Source organism: Acinonyx jubatus, chromosome B1, assembly GCF_027475565.1.
Source record: "Acinonyx jubatus isolate Ajub_Pintada_27869175 chromosome B1, VMU_Ajub_asm_v1.0, whole genome shotgun sequence".
Classification (NCBI taxonomy): Eukaryota; Metazoa; Chordata; class Mammalia; order Carnivora; family Felidae; genus Acinonyx; species Acinonyx jubatus.
Window position 1 is genome coordinate 15,811,890 of NC_069382.1, and position 13,501 is coordinate 15,825,390.

The 13,501-nt window shown below is 41.4% G+C and overlaps 1 protein-coding gene across 3 annotated transcripts in view; it reads left to right on the forward strand.

Moving 5' to 3' along the window:
• Positions 1–13,501, forward strand: part of CB1H4orf47 (chromosome B1 C4orf47 homolog) — a 533,217-nt gene that overhangs the window by 115,922 nt on the left and 403,794 nt on the right. For all 3 annotated transcript variants that reach the window (XR_008295851.1, XR_008295850.1, XR_008295852.1), the window contains one exon: positions 11,776–11,944. The gene's annotated coding sequence lies outside the window, so the exon portion shown is untranslated. The remainder of the gene's footprint in view (positions 1–11,775; positions 11,945–13,501) is intronic.

Consider the following 13,501-nt stretch of genomic DNA (forward strand, 5'->3'; position numbering starts at 1 on the left):
CTTAACTGACTGAGCCACGTGCCCCAATTTTGTAGCATTTCTATACACTAATAACAAAGTAGCAGAAAGAGAAATTTAAAAAGAAATTCCATTTCCAAGGCTCCAGAAGTAGCACATGTGAAAAGACCTGTACTCTGAAAACCATAAAGCAATGATGAAAAAAATTGAAGATGACACAAACAAATGGAAAGATATTCCATGCTCATGGATGGGAAGAATTCATGTTATTAAAATGTCCATACTGCCCCAAACAACCTAAAGATTCAATAAAATCCCTATCAAAACATCAACAGCATTTTTCACAGAACTATAACAAATAATACTAAAATTTTCACGGAACCACAGAGACCCTGAGGAAGAAAAACAAAACTAGAGTTATCACAATTCCAGATTTCAAGATATACTACAAAGCTGTGGTAATCAAAACAGTATGGTACTGGGACAAAAACAGACACATAGATCAATAGAACTGAGTACACAGCCCAGAAATAAACCCATATTTAAATGGTGAGTTGACCTATGACAAAGGAGGCAAGAATATACAACTGGGAAAAGACAGTGTCTTTAAAAAAATTTTTTTTAATGTTTATTCATTTTTGAGAGAGCGAGAGCGAGAAAGAGAGAGAGAGCAGAGCATGAGCAGGGGAGGGGCAGAGACAGAGGGAGACACAGAACACGAAGCAGACTCCAGGTTCTGAGCTGTCAGCACAGAACCTGATGTGGGGCTTGAACCCACAGACTGTGAGATCATGACCTGAGCTGAAGGTAGCCCCTTAACCAACTGAGCCACCCAGGCACCCCAAGACAGTCTCTTCAATAAGTGGTGCTGGGAAAACTGGACAGCTATGTGAAAAGAATGAAATTGGATCACTTCTTAAAAAAAATATTTATATATTTTGAAAGAGAGAAGGAGAAGCAGGCTCTGCACTGTCAGCAAAGAGCCCAATGTGGGGCTCGAACTCATGAACCATGAGATCATGACCTGAGATGAAATCAAGAGTCTGTCGCTTAACCAACTGGGAGCCACTCAGGTGCCCCCAAAATTGGATTACTTTCTAACACCATACACAAAAATAAACTCAAAATGGACTAAAGACCTAAATGTGAGATCTGAAACCATAAATATCCTACAAGAGAGCACAGGCAGTAATTTCTCTAACATTGGCCATAGCAACATTTTTCTAGATATGTCTCCTAAGGCAAAGGAAGCAACAGCCAAAATAAACTATTGAGACTACATCAAACCAAAAAGCTTCTGCACAGCAAAGGAAACCATCAACAAAACAAAAAGGCAACCTATTGAATGGGAGAAGATATTTGCAAATGATATATCTGTTAAGGGGTTAATACATAAGTAATGCATGCAACTAAACACCAAAAAAAAAACCCCATAAATAATTTGATTAAAAAAATGAGCAGAAGACTTGAATAGATGTTTTTCCAAAGTAGACATACAGAGGGCCAACTGACACATGAAAAGATGCTCAACATCACTCATCGTCAGGGAAATTCAAGTCAAAAACCACAAAGAGATATTACCTTACCCCTGTCAGAATGGCTAAAATAAAAAGGACAAGACATAAAATGCTGGTGAGGATGTGGAGAAAAAGGAACTCTCATATCCTATTGGTAGGAATGTAAACTGGTATAGCTACTGCGGAAACAGTATGGGGGCTCCTCAAAAATATAAATAAATAAAATAAAAACAGAAATACCATATAACCCAATAATGTCACTACTAGATATTTACCCAGAGAAAACAAAAACACCAGTTTGAAGAGATATGTGTTCCCTATGTTTATTGCGGTGTTATTTATAATAGCCAAGATACGGAGGTCACCTGAGTGTCCGCTGATAGACAAACGGATAATGAAGAAATGGTGTGTGTGTGTGACATCACACATGCACACCCACACAATGGAGTATTAGGCAGCCATAAAAAGGATGAGATCGTGTCATTGGTGACAACACGGATGGACCTAGAAGATAGTGAAATAAAAGGATAGACTGGATAAGACACTGTGTGTGTTCACACTGTGAAAAAAATCACTGTGTGATTTCACTATGCAGGATCTAAAAAACAAATGAATAGATGAGCAAACAAAAAGCAAAATCAGACCTACGAATATAGAAAATGAATTGCTGGCCACCAGAGGGGAGAGAGGGAGGAAGGACAGAATGGACAAAGGGGAGTGGTAAATACAGGCTTCCAGTTACGGAATGGCTAAATCACGGGAGTAAAAGGCATGGCCTAAGGAATATCGTCAATGATTTTGCAAGTGAGGTTTCAGGACAGATGGTAGCTAGACTTGCGGCGAGCTCAGCATCAGGAATAGAGAAGTTGAATCACTGTGTTGTATACCTGAAACTAAGGTAACATTGTGTGTCAACTATGCTCACATTTAAAAAAGATTTTTAAAAGAGGATTCCTCCTTCCAGCCGCCAGCTTCTGTGTCCCCCCCAGCCTCCAAGTCCTCCCAGCTCAGGCTGTAGACATTGTGGAACAGAGAGGAGTCATCCTCACTTGTACACTTTCCAAATTGTTGGCCACAGATTCTGTGATAAATAATAAATGATGCAATTATTAATATTAATAATAAAAATTAATAAATAATGCATGATAATAAAATGGTTATTTTAAGCTTCTAAACTTTAGGATAATTTGTTACACGGCGATAGTAACTGATATGGGGTGAAATCACCCAAGGAAATTAGGTGTGTGAAGCAATGCAAAGACGATTAGTGATTAAACTCTGAGGAACAGCAGAAACAGCAGCAATGAAGGGGCGGGAGTAGGAAAAGGTGGTTTTGCTCTTATAAAGCATTTAAAGAAAACCACTTAAAAGTGCCATGGAAGATACACGAGGAGAAGAATTCAAGGAGAAGGCAGCTATCACTGGGAGGTGGAGTGAAAGTTGCCATGGTGAGTGCTGATAGATCTGGTGGTTGTGATGCTCCAGATTATCGGAGCAGGAGCAGAAATGGTGAGACAGAAGCAGACTGAGTGGCTTGAAGAATAACGGGAAGAGTGATGAATATAGACCCTCTCGTCAAGGAATTGTTAAATAAAAGGAACGGGGAGACCTGGGTGGTCAGCTGGGGGGATGCAGGCCAAGAGAAAAGACTTTAAAAAAAAAAAAAAAAAGGAAAGCTTAGTGATGTTTGCTGAAGTTAGAGGGAAGAAGATTTGGAAGAACCAAGAGGAATGTCGATTGGGGGATTGACACTGGAGGTCTAAGTCTTGAAGAGGACAGACCTTTTCTTCTGAAAGTAGACGGGGCTCCCATAAATTGAGGTCTTCATTTAGAATTCTGCCTGAGTGTTTCAGGCACTCAGTGACTTCACCTCGACGGTGGCAAGTGTTCTGAGATTGCCTCCTTGCCAAAACTCTCTCCCGTTCTTTCCACCTCACAGACTACTGTCGGATTGAAATACTGTCGCTGTCTTGGTTAGGAACCTGCAACAGCACTTTATTATCCCTAGGACAGAGGCCAGTTCTGCTACTGAAGGGCTTTAGGGGCCTTTTATCATGTGACATGTGCGTGGTTGTATCAGATTTGATTTCCTCATCACACAGCGGTCACTGCAGAGCCAGGCGAGTGGACTCTGACTCCACTTCCCGTCTTGGTTCCTACATTTCACTGTTTTTCCTTTCTTTTTCTTCCTTCCTTTCTTCTTCCCTCTCTTCCTTCCCTACCTCTCTTCCTTTATGCTTGTCGTTAAGGGAAGAATATGTCTTTGTTTAAATCTGAGATTACCTTAGTCAGTGGTTCTGAATTTTGATGAGCGTTAAAAGAGCCTAGGTGCTTATTAGAAATGCAAATCTGGGCTCCACTCACAAGAGATTTGAATTCTGTTTCTGGAGTCAAGTCCACTGTGGGTGGTGTCTGGACCACACGTTTAGAAAAAGTAATTAACTACTATGTCTTTATATGTGCTGTTCTTCCTTTCTGGAATGTTCTCTCTTCTGTATCCCATCCCACACTCTTTTCACATTTTCTGGGAAGACATGATTGACCACCTGCATCTGTATCAAAGTTTCTTTTTACTTAGTTCTTATTTCTGGTCAATATATCCCAATTTCAAACTTAGCTCTTCTCCAGTTTAACCGAGCACCAGACAGCGTGATGGCTGCTGGGGTCACACGAAGCAACGGAACGTGGATCTGAACTTTGGGAGGCACATAATCTTACAAGGATGGCATTTTCAGGGAGCTATTTTTGCATTGCCCATCAGACCATAGGCTCCTCTAGGACACGGGCTATATTTATTGAAAATCTACCACAATTGCCATCCAGTGCTGGGCACCGAATAGGGGGTCAGTAATTATTGGTAGGTAGAAACAGGTTTTGGTCTTGAGATCTGTTCGGTTGGGGAAGCTAGTTCTTCCTTCCAGATCCTTTCCTCTAAGTAGTCCTCCCTGAAGCACCTTCCTTGACAATTGCCATTATGCCCACTGTTTACAGTTTTATCTCCCTCAGCTTCACCTTGCTATGGCTGTATTTGCATGTACTTGCTGGTTTGGCTGTGCAAAGCCACACATCCAAGGGCCTGGGCAGGCAGCCAGTGCTCCCAAGCCCTTCCACGCATTGTGTCTGACTTCCTCTTTGGTAGGAGTCCGTGTGATTTTCATGCTTTGGAGGATTTGGGCCCTTGTGAAATCTCTTCTGGGGAATTAGCCACACTGAATTCCATGCTTTGTGTCTGCCCTCAGTGCTGGCAGGAGCCTATATTGTTTCATTCCCACGTCGTCACACTCCTTGGGACGATGTGATGGTTCAGCTCAAGTTCATTTGGTATTCCCCTCTGAAATGTCACTGAGTTTTCCCACTGTTTGCACTGAATTAACTAATAACAGTCAAGGGAATCATTAGTATGCTGGAAACATGAACTGAGGCAGTGTGGGCTGAGCATCAGATAAAGGACTCTCTTGGGCACCAGCCTCTGTTACTGTCGGTGGCTGCCATTTTAGTGCTAGTGCTTTTGCAAATCGCAGCGTCATGGAGACAGATGGAGACACAGAGAGGGGAGAGAGAGAATTTGTTGGTCAGAGTAAGGGAGATCTTAAAAATGTTTTCCCACGGAAGCAGCTTAACGTGGGCATTTTCATCCTTACTGGATTGTCTCCTGGGTGGACTTCAAACTAAGTGAGGGCATGTTGCCTCCTGCCACTGGCAGGTTGAGTAAGATGCTTCTTTCTTCATGCCCTAATTACCTGTTTCCTATTCTGGGAAAGTGAACTTGATCAGAAGAGCTACCATGATGTGTCAGATGCTGTGCTAAACATTTCGTGTGCCAATTATTTCTTTTTTTAAATTTTAAAAGGTTTATTTATTTTAGAGAGAGAGAGAGAGAGAGCGCTAGTGGGGGAGAGGGACAGAGGGGGAGAGAGAGATAATCTCTATTAGAGAAGACAGAGTGTGGAGCCTGGCACAGGGCTCAGTCCCATGACCCTGGGATCATGACCTGAGCCAAAATCAAGAGTCAGAGGCGTAACTGACTGAGCCACCCAGGTGCCCCTACATGCCAATTATTTCTAATTCTTAAAACAACCCTGCAAAATAGATATTATTATCCTAGGCTATTGAGACTGTGAGAAGATATGGAATCTGTCCGAGATCGTACATCTAGTAAGTGGCAGAACTGGATTCAAACCTGGATCTGCCTCTTTCTGTGTCTTCCTGATTCTTCTGCCATTCCATGTTTCCCTTTAAGGCACATTTGCTAAGGTTTATTGACCCCAGAGAGCGTCTGACAACGTCTCTAGACTGGTGGGTGCAGTTTTGAGGTCACTGAAAAGCCAGCAGCTCTGTTCACACTGAAGTTTCATTTTCCATGGGGACTAAGGTAAGGTCACAAAACATCGTGGAAAAGGATTCCCCAGAAACTGAAATCAGTCTTGCTCACTATAGCCTGTTAATGCTGTTTTCAGGATCCTAGAAATTCCTGCCTAAATGCGTCTCAGGAAATCAAAGACCTAATCTTCAGTTGAATGGTGTTTTACTTGATAGAGTTAACTGCCCTCAGTTTTCTGTAGATGTACCTTCATATTTTTAGTGACACTAGTGAGCAGTCAGAAGAGCCAGGATGCATATTTACGATAAAAACACAACCGAACTCAATCTTGAGTAACAGAGAACATGTGTTTTGGGGCTTTTCTATTTGGAGTCAGTTTATCATCACTATGAAAACATTTCAGATGAGAACGGAGTCAGTGGAAACCCTGGGGACTGCATAGGGAGCTGTAGATTTGGATGGCTGGATGCCTGGCCTAGGTTTAGTCACTCAGGAGGTTTGAAGCAAAGCACTAATGCTAGAATGTAATCTATCACAGACGCCTTGGCCATCTCCTTGAGCATTTCCACCTGTTTCACCGCTGGGAGTCATGGCTGGTCTCCTAACAAATAAAACGTGTGTGTTCTGTACTCAACATGTCAATTAAGTCAAGAGAGAACTAGGTCCCATGCATAGTCATCTTAATGGTGTCTAGTTTTCTTTCTTTCTTTTTTTTTTTAAACATTCTTTAACTTAAGGTGAAAAGTAGGGATAACTAACTAATGAGTAATTTATGTAATCCATATTTAAATTATGTGGAAAATATTATCCTGAGCCTCCTTTTTTGTGGGAGACACATTCTGGAGCGGAGGAAAATAGTACTTCTGCCCTTTTTTCCTCAGTTTTCTGGTGACACCAGGAAGGAAATGAACATTATAGATTCTAAATCCTGGCCCAGGTGGTAGTGGTTGGAGGGAAAGTCTTCACTCTACAGGAAACCATATGCAAGGAAGATACTCTTGCTGTTCCCCTAGAATAATGAAATCGCTAAGTTTTAGACATAACCTTGGACATGTTATGTCCAACATGGACATAACCTGTATTGGAACATAACCTGTTCATGGTACAGATTAAAACCAAACTCCATGAAGATTCTGAGCCTAGGTATTCTGTTAAAATCGTTCATCCCTTGGATCCTGTCATTCCACAGATTTCTGGCTGTTCTTTGACATGGATCATGGGAATGCTCCTTCTTGGTTCTTTCAAAAGGCCTCTTCTATAGCTGCTCTTAAATGTCAGTGATTCCCACTCTCCTGTGATGTTTTGGAATCTCATTACGTGTTTTTATTAAAACCCAAAGCTTTTTTCTGCTTCAAAATTAAAGCCGACCGAGGCACCTGGGTGGCTCAGTCAGTTAAGCATCCGACTCTTGATTTTGGCTGAGGTCATGATCTCACACTTCATGAGTTCAAGCCCCACATCGGGCTCTGCACTGGCAGTGTGGAGCCTACTTGGGATTCTCTTTCTCTGCCCCTCCCCCACTCATGATGTCTCTGTCTCTCTCAAAACAAATAAATAAAAACTTAAGAAAATTGAGAAATTAAAGCCTACCTCCCTCGATCAAATTTATAACCAATTATTACTATTTTTTATTTTTTGGACACGAGATCCAGTGTCTATTCAACTTTTTCTTTCTGAGAAACTCAAACTCAACTTGTCCAAAGTTCAAATCTTTTTCTTCTTTCCTTCCTCCCCCCTCTGTTCTGGTGAAGAGCAGCATCACCGCCGTGACAGTTATTGAAGGCTCAAATCTGAGTGTTTTCTTTCACTCCTGCCCTCAAGCACCCCTAATATATGGCTGCTGACCACATCTCATGGATTGCCTCAGTACATTACCAGGTCTTATATTATGCCCCTTGTCTCTAGGTCCATTCCTTTAGTTCAGTTACCCAACATTCCTCCTGGCATGACTAGCAAACTCTCCTCACTTCTTTCCTTGTCCTTGGTTTTATAACCTCCAGTTCATTCTGCACACTGCTGCTAAAGTGATCTTTTCCAAAATGTAAGAGTAATCATGTCCCTTATTTATCTGTTTAAAATTCCTCAGCGACTCTCCAGTAGCTTCCAGGATAAATATCAGACTCCTCAGTGTAGCCCACAGGGCCTAGATACTCTGCCTCAAACCAGACCTCTGTCCTCAACCTCTATACTCCCGACCATACATGCTTTCTCCAACCAAGTAACACTTCTTATGGCTAGCAGAACTCACTGGAGTCTTTAACGATGATGCTTCTTTGGCCTAGAATTCATCTATCCATTCAAAGATTAAACAATTGATTCAACAAATATCTGTTGAGTGTCTGTTCTGTACCAGGCACCATGACACTTCCTGGGGACACAGCAGTGAACATGAACATGACAGAGAAAGATCCTGCTCTAATGAAACTGACATTCTATTGAGAGAAGACAGTATAAAACAGACAATGAATTGCAGATGGTTTTGTAAGTTATGAAGGCAAGGAGCTAGCAAGGGAATGAGAAAACAAGTGCTAAAATGTATATATGAACATGTGGGACTTCTTCACTTGGGGTTCTCTGGGCATGTTCTCCTGAGGAGGGCTATTTGAACACAGATCTTCGCTGGGCAAGAACAGCCATTAGGTCTAGGAACAACATGTGTAAAGGTCCTGAGTTGAGAGTGGCCTTGGCATTTTCACTGGATATTAAGAAGCCCAAAGTGGCTATAGTTCAGAGGTTGAGGGAGAGAGTGACAAGAGATGGGGGAGAAGAGGGGACAGACACAAAATAGTGTTCGACATTGTAGGCCATGATGGAGAGTCTAACTTTTCTAAATCCACAGAGACATAAAGCAGATAGTTGTTGTCAGGGGCTTGGGGTGTGGGAACTGGGGAGAGACTATTTCATGGGATTTCCTTTTGGAGGTGGTGAAAAGATTCTGAAACTAGACAGTGGTGATGGTTGCACAACATTGTGAATGCACCCAATGCCACTGTATTGTATACTTAAAAATGGTTAAGGTGCTAAGTTTTATCCCATGCGTGTTAAACTTGGGCCGCCATAACAATACCACAGACGGGGTGACTTAAACAACAGAAGTTTATCTTCTCACAGTTCTGGAGACTAGGAAATCTAAAATCAAGGTTCTGACAGGGCTGATGTCTGGTGCTCGCTCCTTGGGTTGCAGACAGCTGCCTTCTCTGCATGTGCTTAAGTGGCCTTTCCTCAGTTGCCTTCCAGAGAGAGAGTGAGTGGGCTCTCTGATATATCCTATCAGATCAGGGTCCCACCTGTGTAATTGCATTTCACATTAATTACTTCTTTACCTCTAATACAGTCATATTTGGGGTTAGCACTTCAATGTATAAATGCAACGGGGAGACACAATTCAGTCCATAGCATTATGCATGTTTACAATGAAAAAATATTCTGGTGACTGCGTGGAGCTTGGATTAGTGAAAATAGGGAGACTAGCTAAGAAGCTAGTACAGTAATCCAAGTGAGAGATGATATTTGGTCTTAAGGTGGTGGTAGAGAGGAATATATAGCCTGTGCCCTTCTTATTTTCGTGAGGAGAGATTCTCTATTATCCTTGTCTTCCTACCCCACCCCTTACTCTTCCTTTTCCCATAATGGCATTTGAAGGCGTTGGTCCACATTTCTTAATGGGGTGGAGTTATACTCTTAACAAACTCTAAGGGTTGGGGATCCTGTGCCTTTTCTTCCCTCTGTTGTCAGGCCCAGTGTGAGATAGTAATCCTATTCTGTAGACCCCAAATTTCCCCTGGAGCACTGTCAGTGCCAAGATAAGGGTGAGATGGGGGGGGGGGCGGTTCATAATGTATTAGCAAGTTCACTCGACTACAAACCAAATATGTTTCTCTAATGAGCTTCATCATAATGCAGGTGCTATTTTTGTCTCCATCTTTATGGCTCATTTAGCCTACTCCACAAAGCCTTCAAATCTCAGCTCCGTATTACTTTCTCTGGGAAGCATTTCCTGACCATCCCCACTCTCTAGGGTGCCTCTCTTCTGTTTTTCTATAGGACCACGTGCATTCTCCTTGCTTAGCACATACCAACCATACTGCAATCACTTAAGTGATTAATAATTATTAAGCCACTGCATTCCAAATACACATTGTATTTCATACTGTTGTAACGTACTGTAATGCAGGGCTTCTAAAGACATTAAGCTGCTGAAATGTGAGGCCAGTCTTAATTGCTTTCTATTTTCCATGGCTGGTACAATGTCTGACCCACAGTAGGTGCTTAATAAATGTTTGTTGAGTACACAGTTACAGTAGAAAAGTTATTGAAGTGCTAACCCCAAATACGACTGTATTTGAGGTAAGGAAGTAATTAATGTGAAATGTGATTATATAGGTGGGACTCTGATTTGATAGGATATACCAGAGAGCCCACTCACTCTCTGTGGAAGGCAACTGAGGAAAGGCCACTTGAACACCTTTCTTTACAAAAGAGTCAGAGAAGATAAGAAAGTCTACAAATCTTCCTTGCTATCAAAAGTTAACTTACTATCAAATAGTTGACTGTTATTAAAAAAAAAAAAAGATGAATGTTGGTGAGAACGTGGAGAAATTGGAACCATTGTGCCCTATTGGTGAGAATACAACATGGTGCAGCCCTTATGGAAAGTAGTATTGTGGTTCCTCCCAAAATTAAGAATGGAACTACCATATGATCCCATAATCTCACTTCTGAGTATATAACCAAAATAATTGTAATCAGGATCTCAAAGAGATATATGCACTTCCATGTTCACTGCAGTATTATTCACAACAGCCAAGTTATGGAAACAAGCTAAATGGCCACTGACAGCCGAACGGATAAAGAAAATGTGGTATATACACACAACAAATATTATTCAGCCTTTTAAAAGGAGGGGCACCTGGGTGGCTCAGCTGTTGGAGCATACAACTCTTGATTTCGGCCCAGGTCATGATCCCAGGATCGTGAGATTGAGCCCTGCATCAGGCTCCATGTGGAGCCTGCTTAAGATTCTCTCTTTCTGTCCCCTTTCCCCGCTTGTGCACCCTCAATCTCTCTTCCTAAAAAACAAAAAATAAAATGAAGGAAATCCTGCCATACGTGCCAATTTGGATGAACCTCGAGGACACTATGCTAAGTGAAATAAACTAGTCATAGAAGGACAAATACTACCTAATTCCACTTATATGAGGTATTGAAAATAATCAAACTCATAGGAGCAGAGTAGAATGGTCATTGCAAGGGGCTGCGGGGAGGAGGAAATGAGATACTATTCGTCCATGGGTATAAAGTTTTAGTTTTTTTTTTTTTTCAATATATGAAATTTATTGTCAAATTTGTTTCCATACAACACCCAGTGCTCATCCCAAAAGGTGCCCTCCTCAATACCCATCACCCACCCTCCCCTCCCTCCCACCCCCCATCAACCCTCAGTTTGTTCTCAGTTTTTAACAGTCTCTTATGCTTTGGCTCTCTCCCACTCTAACCTCTTTTTTTTTTTTTTTTCCTTCCCCTCCCCCATGGGTTTCTGTTAAGTTTCTCAGGATCCACATAAGAGTGAAACCATATGGTATCTGTCTTTCTCTGTATGGCTTATTTCCCTTAGCATCACACTCTCCAGTTCCATCCACGTTGCTACAAAAGGCCATATTTCATTCTTTCTCATTGCCACGTAGTATTCCATTGTGTATATAAACCACAATTTCTTTATCCATTCATCAGTTGATGGACATTTAGGCTCTTTCCATAATTTGGCTATTGTTGAGAGTGCTGCTATAATAAAGTTTTAGTTTTACAAGATGATTAAATTCTAGGGATCTGCAATAAAACATTTAATTTAACAATGGTGTATTGTACACTTAAAATTTTGTTAAGAAGACGATCTCATAGTGTTCTTACCGCAATAGAAAAATTAGCTTAAATCATGGAAGAAATTGGATCCATAATTCATATGTAACTATTCACTTACAGAGTATGTCCAGCAAGGCAAGCAGAGTTCTTTCATGTTTTGATAAGCTCATGACTGTGATACTCAACTGGAATTTGTAGTCTTCTCTGAAGTTTTTCTGAATTGCTACAATCATGGAGTGATATCTTCTTGGAACTGATTGTCTGAAAGTCAGCTGGGGACACGAGGTTGGTATGTGTTTTCAATTCCTGGGATAGTGAGAGGAAGTAATGTTCTTGGGGTCATCTCTCTTCTCAGAAAATTGGAAAAGGTAGAGAAATTAAATTCTACATTCCTTTAGATGCAAAAATGAATGTCTGTCGAAAAAGATGTCCACCTAGGGACATGAATCCTTTTGGTGGTTGACTGGGTTCATGGCTGTGGTCTGAGGGCGTGAAATGCGTTGAAACCTGCTTGTTAATATGAGTCCTTTGATTTGCATTTTTAAAAATGTATTTGTGTGAGACAGAGAGATAAAGCACAAGTGTGGGAGGGGCAGAGAGAGAGGGAGACAAAGAATCCCATGCAGGCTCTGTGCTACGGAGCCTGACAGGGGCTCGAACTCACAAACTGTGAGATCATGACCTGAGCCAGAACCAAGAGTTGGAGGCTTCACCGACTGAGCCACCCAGGCGCCCCTGATTTGCAGCTTTAAAATTTTCATTCTCCAAGTGGAAAACTGACCTGCTACAAATTACAAATTTCCTGAAAGCTAGACTGTAAAATGATTTAACACCTATTTTGAGATGTTTCAAATATTTTGAAAAATGTTAGTTATGTACAACTGAAGATAGTGTACTGCCTAAAAATATAAGCAAAATAGTTTGAAGATTATGCTGATTGGCAAGTGAAACATAAATAACAAGTTGTACACTTACCTGGTGGTATGATATTTAAGAGAAGCCAAGATTAAGGAGAAAAACTTGTATCTATGGGCTTCACAGAGAAGTGCCTATGAAGACTGACTGCCTTTCATGTGCTGTGTGTGGAGATATGCTCCTGTGTCCCAGGAAAATGCTGTCTTGTCTCTCTCGTGGGTTAAATTTAGCCTCCCTCCCAACCTAAAACGTGCTTTTTAATAACACAGGGCCTCAATGGAAGCAAGATATCTTTTTAGTTAAGTATTTTTTGAAGGTGGATGAGATGGTGGTTGACTCAAGAGGTTGGTGGGAGGCTTAGCAGGCATTCCTAGAATTGCAGGCGTGTCCGATTCCATTTTACAAAGGAGTTTAAAATAGAAGACACAGAATTAGTCTGTCTAGGAGCTTTAATATTGCCTGGTCATCCAGCTGTGATGTGGAGGCCAGAACAGTGGCAACCAGTGTTTTCAGAGCCCTCAGTGGTACGGCTTCTTAGGAGTCTTTCACTGGGACCCTGGAAAGAAAAGTTGTGTTTATCACAGAAGCGTCTAGAGAGTCTTAAGATATTTACATTGTTCTACCCAGTTAGGAAATTCAAGTCTAATCGATGACTGCAGCTTTAAATGAATTGTCAGGAACAGGCAACTTCTTTTATTGATGTTAGACTCCTGTACCATCTTCTACTAAGGTTTTCATGGGCTCTCTCTCTCTCAGGGTTAGGGCACAGATTTTACTTTATTTAAAGAAGATCATGCAGTTAGTTCTAGGGACACAAAGAAAACAAAGAAAAACAAAGCACTCAAGTAGTCCAAATAGAGCTGGTCGCCTATGCTTTTTGCATTCAAGTTTTGAATTTTTCTAGGTCTCTCTACCACGTGGCATGAATAAC